We start from the raw sequence: 14659 nt of genomic DNA on the forward strand, positions 1-14659 counted from the left end.
CTAGATCGTGGAGACAGACTTACGACACTACCCAGTGGGCAGCGCCGTCGTTGGTGGACTTGTGGAACACAGCTAGAGCCACGACTCACGCCCGTACCGACCATCGGCGCTCTCTGTCGCCTCAGATTGCAGAAAACTTTCGTGATGATGAAGTTCCACACATTATCCAACTGACAGTCATTAAAATCGTTCACCAGATTTTCCGCCACGCGTTATTTTCATGGACTCCTTAGTAATTGAGTCCCAAACAGATGTTGCTGTGGCAAAAATTATAGCTTTAACATATTCCACTGAATGTCTATTGGGGGTACAATGTTCGGCAACAGCAGATTTCCTTGGTGAAAAATGCGAGCGTAACATTGATATTCGATGAAGAAAAAGTTCTTCGCCGAAGTTTGCTGACTGGCCTATGTTAGCCATATTCCAGTGGCAAGGTATATTGTAAATTCCAGCATTCCGCAGTAACACTTTCTCCTTCACTAATCCAAGAAGGTCAGTGTCTTAAATGGCGTGCGAAAACCAGCTTTCACATGAAACTTAAGGGAGATTATTACCATCTTATACGCAACATTGCCAACAAGGGGGAGAAAAGCTAGGGAATTTGCTGGCATGCTCTCCTCATTATCCACTCCCCGGTTCTTGGTTTTAATTGATAGCGCCCTGTTAACCTGCCGGGTATAATATCCGTATTCCCTAAACACTGTCTTTATGGACGAGATCTGAGGCTGTATGAGCGCAAGGGTTTTAAGCACACCCATAGTTCCGATGGGTGATGATAACTGTACGACTGTTAATGCGAATCGATATGAGTGGGCTTCCGATAAACGCAGTTCCCCTGGCAGCTACAACCAAAACATCAAGGAAAGGCAGACAACCATCTATCTATTCTTCCGTAGTGTGCTGTATTTTGTTATGAATGGACAGGCGATGAAAAGCTCTGTTAATTTATCTTCTCCATTACGCCTCACTATGAAAGTATTATCTACAAATGCACTAAATACAGTTGGTTTAAGGGCCACAAATTCAGGCGCCTCCTCTCCATATTTCTAATCAACCCATCCCCACCCCACCCCCCAATGTGTGTAATATGTGTAACAGTCTAAAATAATGAAAGACGTGAATTTCCTATCTATGAATAAACCTCGGTTTACGAATCGACTTCGTTTCAGAAGCCCACACCCTGCAACTGGTCCAATGTCTCGCATTAACAGCATATGGTTTGAAACCTGGTCTACGAACGCTCCATCAGCAGTGATATTTGTTAAAGGCATTCTAGAGAGACCCTCTATTTTGCTCACTTATGGCACGAATGGAAGAATTTAAATCGATTGCGAACAGGACACGGAGTGCGTGTTTACAGCTGCACGAGTGGGTTAAGCAGTAGAGCGACAGCTGTGATTTGGGTGCAGACGACTTTTTGCATCTACACCATGATGCCTTGACTGGATATATAAGTAGATATTAGCATATGACAACTCTAAGTCTACATCTGCATGGTTACTCTGCAATTCACACTCAAGTGCCAGGCAGAGGGTTCATCGAACCCTTTTCATACTACTTCTCTCACCTTCCACTCTCGAATGGCGCCTGGGAAAAAGGAACACCTAAATCTTTCCGTTCGAGCTCTGATTTCTCTTATTTTATTATTATGATCATTTCTCCCTGCGTACGTGTGTGTCAACAAAATATTTTCACATTTGGAAGAGAGAGTTGGTGATTGAAATTTCGTAAATAGATCTCGGCGCAAAGAAAACCGCCTTTGTTTCAGTGACTGCCACCCCCAACTCGCGTATAATATCAGTGGCACTCTCACCCCTATTGCGCGATAACATGAAACGAGCTGTCTTTCTTTGCACTTTTCGATGTCCTCCATCAATCTTACCTGGTAAGGATCCCATACCGCGTAGCAAAATTCCAGCAGAGGACGGACAAGTGTAATGTAGGCTGTCCATTAGATTTGTGCGATTTACCGTATATCCAAAATTTATCGGATTTCTTTTAGTACCCTTGTGGATGACCTTGCACTTTTCTTTGTTTAGAACCAATTGCCACTTTCCGAACCATATAAAAATTCTCTCTAGATCATTCCATAATTGAAATTGATCGTCTGATAATTTTACTACAAGATAAATTACAGCGTCATCGGCAAACAGTCTAACAAGTGGAGGCCACGACGTTTGGAACGCGGATTTACTTCAAACTTCGTACACTCGTATTACTCCATGAGGACAACAAAATGTGTAAGCAGTAGCGCAAACTTCTCAAGCCTTATTGAGAAAATCGCAAGATAGTTTCGGTCGTCCAATATATACCTGTGCGTGGCCATTTTTATCATCAACCAGCGGCAGCCGACTGGTTAGCGTTCAAACGCCGTAACCATTGGGTCGCTCAATCGAGTCCCGTTCGTCAGTTTTTTTAATTTTCAACACAATCATTTTCTTTATTATTTATATTATAATTGATGTAATGGGAAAAATACGTGTAATCGGATGAACTTTTATTAAATTTACAATGTTATTTGGCAGTCTACAAATGTTTATTATCACAAATAACATAATTTACTATCGACTAGTAAACGACCAAGCGCATAAAGTGATACTGAAAATATATGCTTGTCCGTATCTTCAAAATTGTTCGTATTTAATAGAAAGAGAACGAGAAATTGCTTCTCGTGAAGACGCTATTAAAATACAGTCGATACTGCATAACCAATTAGTAGCGCCGATATTTAAGGAAATGCTGCGTTATGCATAGTGTGCTTCCAAAGTATCGTCTGAAAGAGAGGTCTTTGAAAACGTTAACGAGGTTAGTTTCCCCACGGAAAACCTCAAAAGTCCTTGCGTATGCGGAAAAATAGCATTTATTCAATGCAGCTGGTGCCGTTTAACTTTATGTTTTCGATGTTTTTACGAAAAATACCATCCTGAAACTTGTAACGTCGAAAGGGACGATTAACTGTACATTTTTCGAAAGCCGTGTCTGCCGCTCATAAACTTGGAGATAACAAGTCGCTACGGGTTCCTTCCAGGTATTTCTCGAATCACGGACAAGCATACATTTTCAGTATCACTTTATGCGTTTGCTCAGTTACTAGTCGATAGTATATTATATTATTTGTGATAATAAAAATTTGTAGACTGTCAAATAACATTGTAAATTTAATAAAAGTTCATCCGATTACACGTATTTATCCCATTACATCAATTGCAATACGAGGGCTATCCACAAAGTACATTACGTTTCGGAATTAAAAATAAATAAACTATTGGAATTTTTTTTATTATATACAGATGAAAGTCACACTTAAATACTACTTTTCTACATAGTTGCCATTTAAATTAAGGCACTTATCGTAGCGATGGACGAGCTGGAAAATTCCTTTGTCGTAAAATTCGGCCGCCTGCGCCTTCAACCACGTGGTTACCTCTTCTTGAAGCTGTGGGTCGTCATCAAAACGCTGCACAGCCAACCACTTCTTCATTGCTGGGAATATGTGGAAGTCGCTCGGTGCCAGGTCGGGACTGTACGGCGGATGAGGAAACAACTCCCACTTAACAGAATCGAGAACTTCACGAGTGGCATTTGCCGTATGGGCCCGGGCGTTGTCGTGAATCAGCAAGATCTTTGAGCCCAACTTTCCGTTGCGCTTGTTTTGTATTGCTCTTCTGAGGTTGTGCAGAGTTTGGCAATACCTTTGAGAGTTTAATGTAGTGCCTCTTTCCAGGAAATCCACAAAAATCACACCTTTTCTGTCCCAAAAGACAGTCATTACGTGGTTGAAGGCGCAGACGGCCTAATTTTACGACGAAGGAATTCCCAAGCTCGTCCATCGCTACGATAAGTGCCTTAATTTAAATGGCAACTACGTAGAAAAGTAGTATTTAAGTGTGACTTTCATCTGTGTGGTGTCACCGCCAGACACCACACTTGCTAGGTGGTAGCCTTTAAATCGGCCGCGGTCCATTAGTATACGTCGGACCCGCGTGTCGCCACTGTCAGTGATTGCAGACCGAGCGCCGCCACACGGCAGGTCTAGAGAGACTTCCTAGCACTCGCCCCAGTTGTACAGCCGACGTTCATAGCAATGGTTCACTGACAAATTATGCTCTCATTTGCCGAGACGATAGTTAGCATAGCCTTCAGCTACGCCATTTGCTACGACCTAGCAAGGCGCCGTATTCAATTGATATTGTGAAGCATGTACAGTCAAGAGAGATGTTCATCAATTGTGGATTAAAGTTAAGTATTTTACCAGTTACCTCCTGTTTTGCTAGTCTTATTTCTCTGACCTGTTCCAGACCTCACGCCAGCCTGCGTGAGCTCAAACGCGTGCCTTTCGGCTTCCTCCAAACCCAGTGAATTGGCTCCTGCCAATTCACAACAATCTGTATATAATAAAAAAAAATTCCAATACTTTATTTATTTTTAATTCCAAAACGAAATGTACTTTGTGGATAGCCCTCTTATAAATAGTAAAGAAAATGACTGTGTTGAAAATAAAAAAAAGTAACGAACTTAACTCGATCCAGCGACCTAACGATTACTGGGCTTGAACGCTACTCACTTTTTTTTAATCATTTTGTTCGTTTTCGTTCATTGTAACTGCTCGGGGCGGACGTCGAAAGACACACTTTTCACTCCGTTGTTGATCCCTTAACTCATTTTTTTTTATTACAGAGGGCAGCTAGCCCCCTGATCAAACACGCTGACTTACCGTGCCGGCAGCCACTCGGCTGCCGCCGCTTCATGGGAAAAAATGTTCACGCACATGTATGTATCTGACGACCGAAATTATCTTGCGATTTTCTCAATAACGCTTGAGAAGTACGCGCTACTGCTTACACATTTTGCTGTCCTCATGGAGTACTACGAGTGTACGAAGTTTGAAGTAAATCCGCGTTGGAAACGCAGTGGCCTCCCCTTGTAAGTGCTCTGCTCAGATTATCACCTAGATCATTTATGTAAATCAGGAACATCAGGGGGCCTATGCCACTACCTTGCGGAACTCCAGATATCTGTAATCAGTTCTGTTCTACTCGATGATTTACTGTCTGTCACTACGAACTATAACCTCTCTGAGAGGAAATCACGAATCCAGCTAGTGACACCATCAAGCTAAGTTAGCTTGCTTTTGTGTGAGCTGAATAGTTCGAGAGTTCGGCGCAAGGTAGTAGTCCCTACCTTTTGGTCGGCGGCAGCAGCGGCTGTGGCAGTAGGAACTCATTGCGTAAGGCGGGTAGGAGTGCGGTGGGGTGTTCTGAGGGGAGAGCGGGCGGGGGTGTTCATCGATTGCGCGTCCCGTGACTCACGGCCGGCGGCGTGGCGAGCCCTGCAGCCCTCTCGCCCTTATGAATAAGTGAGAAGCGTGGCGTCGCGCGGTCTACGACCTGCGTCGCTACATCGATTGCTGGCAGCTACGATGAGGTGTAAGACTTTCACGGGACGACTTTCTCCTATCACGTATCACTGTCGTCTTTAAGTACAATGAAGTGTCCTTTTTAGGGTTAAGTGCCTCAGTTTGTGAAAACAGAACCTTTATAGCATCGTAAGAATACAGAATCTCGCAGCGCTAACATAAAATAGAAAGTACTCGGGTTTCTAGCCACGTCAAGTGATTAAAATTACACAAGCTTGCGGTCAAGCACTGTTTGGCCATTGTCAAGTGGTATGACGAAATACTCGCACACTAGCAACGTAAATGGTAGATGCAGGGTGTTCTGAGAATTGCTGCTGTTGAGTGGTACTTAAGATAGGTAAATAAATTAGTGAAATCAATGTGAACTGTAGTAGAAATTAGAAAATAAATGAATAACTTAGTTTAGTTTAGAAGAATTACACACTGGCAAACAGCGGACAGAGCAGCAGTGGCAACAGCCGGGGATTGCAAGTCAGCACGTTGAGGAGAAGCCATCGCTCTCCCCACATAAGCGGAAGCTGTCGATTCAGCTGTCAGGGCATCGCCCGACCGGCTCACGTGTTTCTCAATTGTTACATGTGATCAAAGCCCCTCGCCTACATTCCAAGAGCCAATGACCGACGTTAAGAAGATTCTTCGAGAAGCTTTTCAACGTGACAGAAGAGGCAATGACTTGGAAGTCGTTCACCTCCAGTGAACTGAAGTGAATAAATACGCGAGACGCAGTGGGCCCGACAAGAGTAGTTTTCAGTTCAGTTTCGGTGCTGAAGACCGTCATGCAGGAAGAGACTACATCGTACACAGAAGCACCAAGTCCGCTGCTGTAATGAAATAGCAAGCAGCAGCTTCGCCGCCAGAAGACAGAAGTTAAAAGGTATTTGAAGACTGATTTTTATGTACCCGGGTGACTCGTGAGGACGGGAAGGAGACGGCCTCACATCAGCAGTTACCTGTGAGCTGGGATGAAGATCTGACAGCCGAAAACTGGCAAGCGGGAGTCCGTTGTTCGAGTCCGGGACACTGGCCTTCCCCGCCGCGCCGCTCCGCTGGCCGACGCACAACACACGCGGCCGCATAGAGAAGAGAAACACTGGGACGCCACATCCAAGGTATCACCATCCGATTCACGACTTCGTTATATATAATTAAACGGGCCACAGCACGATGCGTGTCTCCAGTCAACTGAGCGAAACGGCGACACAAGATACACACCGTAACACGCAATCAGACGCCGCTGCCACGAAGCAGAAGGCTTCGCAACCGACACAGCTGCCGCTCTCCCAGGCAGAACAATCCAGTAAGGAAACCGTTGTACAAAACTTTCAATAAAAGTTATCTTATGTAAAAATGCTGTTTCATTCTACCTCATACCCGAGTCAAGGAAGAACCCACCCTGCCCACATAGTGTTAAGAGAGAAAAAGTAATTTAGTTGGTGTTTTTGACCCTGACATAATGCTTTAGAATCAAATGCCCTTTGCGGTAATGCTCATCCTGACAACTGACAAGCATCAAAAGAGAAAATCCAGTTCACTGCTTCTTTAGCTGGTCTCAGTGACGGAATTACGTCCGAGGCCTGAAGATCGATTTGATCACAAAGTGATTTAAAGCAAAACTGACAAGAAGACCACCGACGACAAGCACGAACGAACTAGGTTTCTTGGCTTTCTCTGTAGGCAAGATAAGGGGTCTGGTGAAAAGACGCATGATCAAATCGATCTTCAAGTTTCTAACAAAAATTCGTCAAATACTGAGGCACTTAAAGACCCAGCATTTGTCAGAATACCACGAGTCTTACGTCGGATTAACAGTAAGAACTGTGGAACAATCCAGGAAAGAGCATGAGAGGTTTTATGGCCTACGTTACTCCGAGAAATACGCGTTAGCTGAGCATGCTTTAGAAATCGGACCGGCTATAATTAGACGAAACGTCCGTCGTGGGTGGCAGGATAGGCAGCGATATGTGACAGGTCTGACGAGAGGGCGCTGTGCTGGTGCAAGCACAAGTGTTTCGGAGCATACCGTTCAAAGGTCATTGTTGTAGATGAAGCTTCACATCACACGACCCCTACGTGTTCCTTTGTTGACTCAGCGATATCCTCAGTTATGATTTCAGTGGACACAGCATCACTCATTTTTGACAGTGGGTCAACAGAAACTTGTCGATTTTTGAATGAGTTGCAATTGTTATTTCACGCCGGCCGGAGTGGCCGAGCGGTTCTAGGTTCTACAGTCTGGAACCGCCCGACCGCCACGGTCGCCGGTTCGAATCCTGCCATGGGCATGGATGTGTGTGAAGTCCTTAGGTTAGTTAGCTTTAAGTAGTTCCAAGTTCTAAGGGACTTAGCAGTTGAGTCCCATACTTCTCAGAGCCATTTGAACCATTTTTTTGTTATTTCACCAGGTCGATGGTTGGGTCCTTCCACGCGGTCATCCAGGCGAATGGCTACACGAAACAAACAGCGCCGCATATGCAGACCTGTTAGGGCAGAATTATGCTGTGGTGACATTGAGTTGGGATTCCATGTGACCTATGGGAGAAATCGAAAGCATCATGATAGTAGTGAACTACGTGAACATTATAGTGGACCACCTGCATCGGTTTATGTTTTGAAGTCTTCCTCTACGACGATGACATCTTCCAGCAGGATAACTGTCCGCGTCGCAAAATCAGAATCGTGCTAAGTAGAGGACTAATAAACAAGTAGTCCATAAATAAAATGGTTCATATGGCTCTGAGCACCTTGGGACTTAACTGCTGAGGTCATCAGTTCCCTAGAACTTAGAACTACTTATACCTAACTAACCTAAGAACATCACACACATCCATGCTCGAGGTAGGATTCGAACCTGCGACCTTAGTGGTAGCGTGGTTCCAGACTGTAGTGCCTAGAACCGCTCGGCCACTAAGACCGGCCCCATAAATGAAGGACAAATCAAACCAACACAAGTCGAACTATGTGACTTAAGAAGAAAATCTCAGAATACAAATTAGATATAAGAGATACAACATAGCGGACAATGTCACTTACTTCGATACTGAAAATGTTAAATAGAGAACCTGCGTTACGCGGAAATTGGGTGTCAGTCCGCTGACAGCTTATCTTTCAGTATTACTCATTTGGATTCATTTAATGTCGCAGCTTGTGTAAATAATTAAGCACCTATACATAAGTGTTTAATATGGTACTAAACAGTCTTTAGCAGTTCCAAGGACAAAAATGGACTGATTTATCGGAATTCAGAACATAATGGACCGATACATATTTTTGGGAAATGAGCTCCAAGATTTAAAGTTAAAATAAATTTGGCATTTGACTAGTTAAAGTACAGTGTTCAAATTATTTATAATCTCCTATATTCTTGCCTTGTTTCGGGGCCAAGCACGTCGCCTTGAGCAGTTGGGCAGTTACTAGGACAGGTCTATTCCAAAAAAGGTTTTTTTCGCTTATATTACCGTATTAGCCCGAAGATAAGCCGCCATCACATATAAGACACACTCCAAAATTTCGAGGAATAAATGAAAAAAACACTAAAATAAGCCATACAGTGATAGAGAGGGGAAAATTTATGAAATAGTTGTTCGTACTTATGCTTGCGACAGCGGTTACCAGAAGTACCGTGAACACCTATTCGCAGCAGGAACATCGCTGCGTGCAAACCAGTCATGCTGCTCGTGAGAATCAGCGTCAACAGGACAACAGATACGCGGCTACATAACCGTCTACGAGCAGACGTTGTCAGTTGCAAGGCGTAAGTAAGTCCAAGTCCTGCTAGAGCGTTCTTGCAGAGTGTTTCTTGTGTTTGCAAGTCTTTAAGACGTCAAGTGAGATAGAAACAGTGGCCGATATATAGACTGTGGTTAGTCATCAGTAGAAAGAGACCAGTGAATAGAATTATCGTGTACGGAGAGAGACCGTCTGCCTAGAGATTTAACTGAGTGCTATTAGTTTTGGAACTGTTGTTCGAATAGTAAATTAAGACTGAAGATTGCTTTTCTTCATATTTAATTCAGAGAAAATTATTTAGTTTTTGTTCATGGTACTGCAGTCAACGCAGGACAGATAGGCTAAACCTGTATCCTACAATTGCTATATCCAGGGGTATCAAGGCCGAATAATATATTTCACTATTCATTTATTGTTGTGTACATAGTTCCGCGTAGTCAGCGCGTACACAACTTTCCCACTAGAGCGCGCCCCGCAAAGCACAACAGCGCAGGCGCAGCGCTCGTCCGTCTCCGCACTACGAGACGGCGCTGTCTTAGAGACGGACCAAATTCTGCTTCCGCCGATCCGCGTATTAACATGTAACGCAGCCAATGAGATTGCTGCTAACGTAGAACCTTTTCTCCTCGCGGATCACACACGCGCAGTGATACCTGAAAGCGCGAGGTATTATAACGAGTGTACAGACCTCCGATTAGTCAGTCTACGTTAGTCTGCATTAGTCTGCATTTGTCTGTACCAGTCTATAGTCAAGTTTCAGTCTGCGCCTAATAAGGTTATCATATTCCTGTACATAGCCATGAAGAGAAATGTATAGACTGTCAAGTATCAGAGATACGTGAGTATAAGATTAAGGTACCAAGACCAAAGGAACTTCAGATTGTCAATTGTAAACAGCATCCAGAATCAAGTTACGTAATATCTATATTTTTTTATTATTTTAATAAATGTGTGTGAAAATTAATCAAGTTCTTTTTAAAGTTGGTCACTGTCAATCTGCTACTCTAAGCGTGCAAGTGGCATTTCTATCGTCTGAACTAACAGCAGAAGATAAACACGCCACGATAAGACCACGAGACATATTGCTGACACTCGCCTACTTCGTTAGAGCGAGAAGCAAATAATCTGATGGTGTGTGTACCGAAGGTCTTACAGTACGCACACCACACTTTTCTATGTTACTTTAATTATATGTGCGCTGCACTAGAACTCACGCATCCATCTTTCGAGGACACCTGTATTAACCTCTTCCAGTGACAGCGAGATTTTTATCAAAGTAGACCCCTACAGTCTATGACAGAATCAGTGTTTGAGGGGTGTTTTCTCTTGGGATGTGATCTGTTTCCTGTTATCCTGTTCTCTAAAATTCGATCCATTTGGGTCGTCTTCGCTATGTTACGAGAGAGAACATTGCTCTCAAGACCGACGATACAGGCGCCGATAAAATGCGTTGCAGAATCCGAGCCTATCTATAGCCGTTACACGCAAGATGCAAAACGATACGCTCTGCAAGTTCCACGTGTGTCCGCCAAGTCTTCAGATGCTGCGGCGTACCGTAAGCGGCGCCACCACACATCAAGTTTTATTGCCGCAAAAGACAATTGGTTGAGCGCGAGTTGGAGCCTCCCACTCGCAGCCACCCATAAATTAGACGTCCCGGCGCCCACCTCCCCACCGTCTTCGCACTGCCAGAATTAGCGCCATAAATACAAAGCTCACTCCCTGGCTCCACTCTGCTCATGTGCACGCAGCGCAACGCGGCTGCAGATTTACGCTCACAGTTTCACGCGGCGTGGCATTTGCACTCTAACACTTATTTATTGACTCTTTCGGCCAATAATGCACATAAAAGCCGGCATTCGGATGAGCGATGACGCCAGTGCCGTGTAATAGGCGCAATAAAAGCAGATTTACGGGCGCGTAGGAAACAGCTTGTACATTATGTACGCTTTTTAAGAGATTGCAGTCGGCTATATTGGCATAAAAATAGCCTGGACGCCGGTGACAAGAGAAGAGCAGTCACGGCATTTGGCTTTCGGAATAGAAGCGTCGCAAACGACATTTACAGCGATGTGCGCCATGACGGATCGCGGTGGTTTGCTGTTGGAATCGTTTTGGGGAGGAATGGGAGCTACAGTACCCAATTATCAATTTCGTTTTACGTTTCTCGAAATTACTTCTGATGAAGTCGCTCCCCGCTGATCTCGCGAGGTTAGACATTTAGACATATCTCGCCATTATCGGATATTTTATACAACGTTATTCATAAACTGCTTCGAAATTTCGGTAGCCGTCTGCAAGAAAACTACTAGACTTACAGGAAAATGACACACATCAGTTTTCGATACCTAATATATGCATTGCATAGTTATTTAAAGGAGCAGGCGTAATAGCACATGCAAATGAGTTACTCAGTCGGTATTGTCACCTAAGTTGGTTAGCACCTGCATATAGGCAACCCATTGGACACATTTCCCATGCAGGCTCTTGTCGTTCCTTTCCGATAAATTGACGTAAACCACTCCAGTAAACTGCATGTCAGCACTGGCGTTTGCCGCATCACAAACGGTGCCCATAGTAAGCCCCTGTAATGTGAATTAAATCTTGGGGAGATACTAAACCCACTGATGAGCATGTACGTATTGTGCTTTTCACGCTCTCGCCTTATGAAGCCTAACTGGTACCTGTAAATAGAACTGTATCTTCTCTAGTTAAACTTTTAAATATTATGGTGATTCACACACCAGCGGATAAACGCTTTTATCGGATCACAAAAAAGACAAATATGCTCGTGATTTAAAAAAGAATCTGACTTAATAATGGGGTACCAGCTGCCTCATTCTACCATCCCCAGCGCCTTTAAAAATCTTTCCATATATGTTGGCCTGTGACCATATTCGCGCTCTTTTTAACACGAAACTCAGTTTTCGCTACACAGTCTTTTGTAATTGTAATTTGCTCACATTATTCTATAGATGGTCCGCAGCTCGTGGTCTTGCGGTATCGTTGTCTCTTCAAGCGCGCGGGATCCCTGGTTCGATTCCCAGTGGGGTCAGGGATTTTCCCTACCTCAAGATGACTGGGTGTTGTGTCGTCTTCATCGTCATGATTCATCCCCATTATGGTCGGAGGAAGGCAACAGCAAATCATCTCCGCTAGGACCTTGCCTAGTACAGCGCTGCGGGTCTCCTGCATCGTCCCCTAAGCTCCACGGAGTCTGGAACCTCATCGTCATCATTCCATAGTTGTAAGTCGCTCACATACAACTACTCCCACTTGCACACTCGCTCATTCAGCCCATCTCAGTGCCATTATCTGTTTGTGTCTCTCTAACAGTCGCACTCACCTGTCTCACATCTACACTCTCCTTCACTCTGTCCTACTACTACTACCGTCCACTCTCACTGTTTCTGTCTTCCTCTTGTTCTCATTTTCTCCTACTATTTGATTCATTCCTTGTCACAGCTGTCTTCTCTTCCTCATTGTCATTGTTATAGAGTATGTTGCTCATCGTCACTGGCTCTTAAAAACTTTCACTTTTTCCTGTCTCCTTTACTCTTTTCGTAGCGCTGTTCCGTCACCACTCTCTATGTTTCACTGCACCATCTGCCCCTCCTCCTCTCACACTATCAATGTCTCCTTCGCTCTTTCTATACCACAATCACCGACTACTATTTTACCGTATTTATTTCTTTTCCGTCTCTTTCCCATTGCCATTACTCCCTCCTCTCCTAATATAGAAAACTGCAAAAATGTTGGATGCAAAAAATTTAGGGAAACATTTTAAAGGTGCTGAAGACGGTAGAATGAGACAGCAGGCTCCCCACTTTTCAGTCAGATCTTTCAATAAACAAGAGCATACTCCACTTTTTTGTTCTCTCAGAGAAGTATTTTATCGCTTGTCCCCCATCTTTTTCCTGCTACAGTAGGACATATCGCTCACATGAAAATAGCTTAATGGGTCAGTCTAATTTTGACTTCTCATGTGAAATTTAAATAACACAGAGCTCTATATTTTTGGTTGTTCACTTCTTTATTTTTCGGCCTCTTTGAAGATTTTACTCCTTAGACTGGATTTTATCTCAACAAAAATTTTCTCATCTGCTTCAGTTATACACACGTGGAATTCACAGATACTTCACAGCAGGTTTCTCCGTGCTACGCTCACATCGAATTTTGCTTGCCCATTTTAAGTGTACAGGAGGATAAGCGAGACACACTGTATTTCGGAAACGGATAAAGACACCGGTAAAATATTGAATACTTTTCGTGATCGGGACGTTTGAAATATATCGTAAAAAAATTAGTCACTTGTTGAGCATAGTCGTCTTGGAATACGTGGCTCAGTTTTGTTATCCAAATTCATACATTTTGGGTTTCCTCGGGAACCGTGCGTGTTGCCTCCTTAAGCCAACTTAAGGCATATCGTAGACGATATCTTCGCAAAAACAACTAACTACTTTTCTTCATTTCCCTAAGCTGGAGGAAGAATAACGTTCAGACTATGTCCCTGTGCTGTAAAATGGTTACACCAACATGATCTTTCTTTTGATTACACGAATGGTCCCCAGACCGTTGGCTATCGAAAACAATTGAATCTTTCTTTCTCCCGCCGTAAGTATGCACACCAAAGGATACAGTTTTTTTTGCTCGGTTTTTTTGAACGTATTAGATAGCGCATACTGTCGCATGCATACGGATTACAGTGTTTCCTGTAGGAGTAGCTCATATATGTACAGAATCGTAGTAAGAAGTCGTTACCACTGCTGGAGAAAGCTTTAGCAGCACATATACCCTTGAGACAAAACATTATGGCCACCAGTTTTACAGTGTGTTGTTCTACTTCCCAAACACAATACGACAGAGGTTGTGCTTGTGATGGATTCTACAGGTCCTTGACAGGATTCTAGAAGTATTTGGCACCAGAAGTGTACGCACAGCTCAAGCAGTTACCACAAATTACGGAACTGTGGTTTACAGGTACGCAGCTGGCGCCCGATGTGTGTTACAATGAGTACGGATCAGTCACACTTGCTGGCTAAGACATCAATGCCAATTCACTGTAATGTTCCTCAAACCACTGCACCACTGCAGCACATCTTCCGAAATTGTACTAAATGCTTTCTCTGAGAATTAAACAATTAGTTCATGCGCCCACACGAATTGAAAATGGTTGCGAAAACACACTTGATCTCTTAACCACAAATAATCCTGATATAGCAGAGAGCGTCATGACGGATACAGGAATTAGTGAACACAAGGTCATTGTAGCGAGGCTCAAAATCATATCAAACAAAACCACTAAAAATAAACGCAAAATATATCTATTTAAAACTGCAGATAAAAATTCACTTGATGCCTTCCTAAGAGAGAGTGTCTTCATTCCTTCCAAGCCAATTATGTAAGTGTAGACCAGATATGGCTAAATTCTAAGATACAGTATCGACAACAACAGATAGATTCATACTGCATAAGTTAATAAGAGATGGGACTGATCTACGATGGCACACACAGCAC

The sequence above is a fragment of the Schistocerca cancellata genome, chromosome 9 (genome assembly GCF_023864275.1).
Source record: "Schistocerca cancellata isolate TAMUIC-IGC-003103 chromosome 9, iqSchCanc2.1, whole genome shotgun sequence".
NCBI classification, from domain to species: domain Eukaryota; kingdom Metazoa; phylum Arthropoda; class Insecta; order Orthoptera; family Acrididae; genus Schistocerca; species Schistocerca cancellata.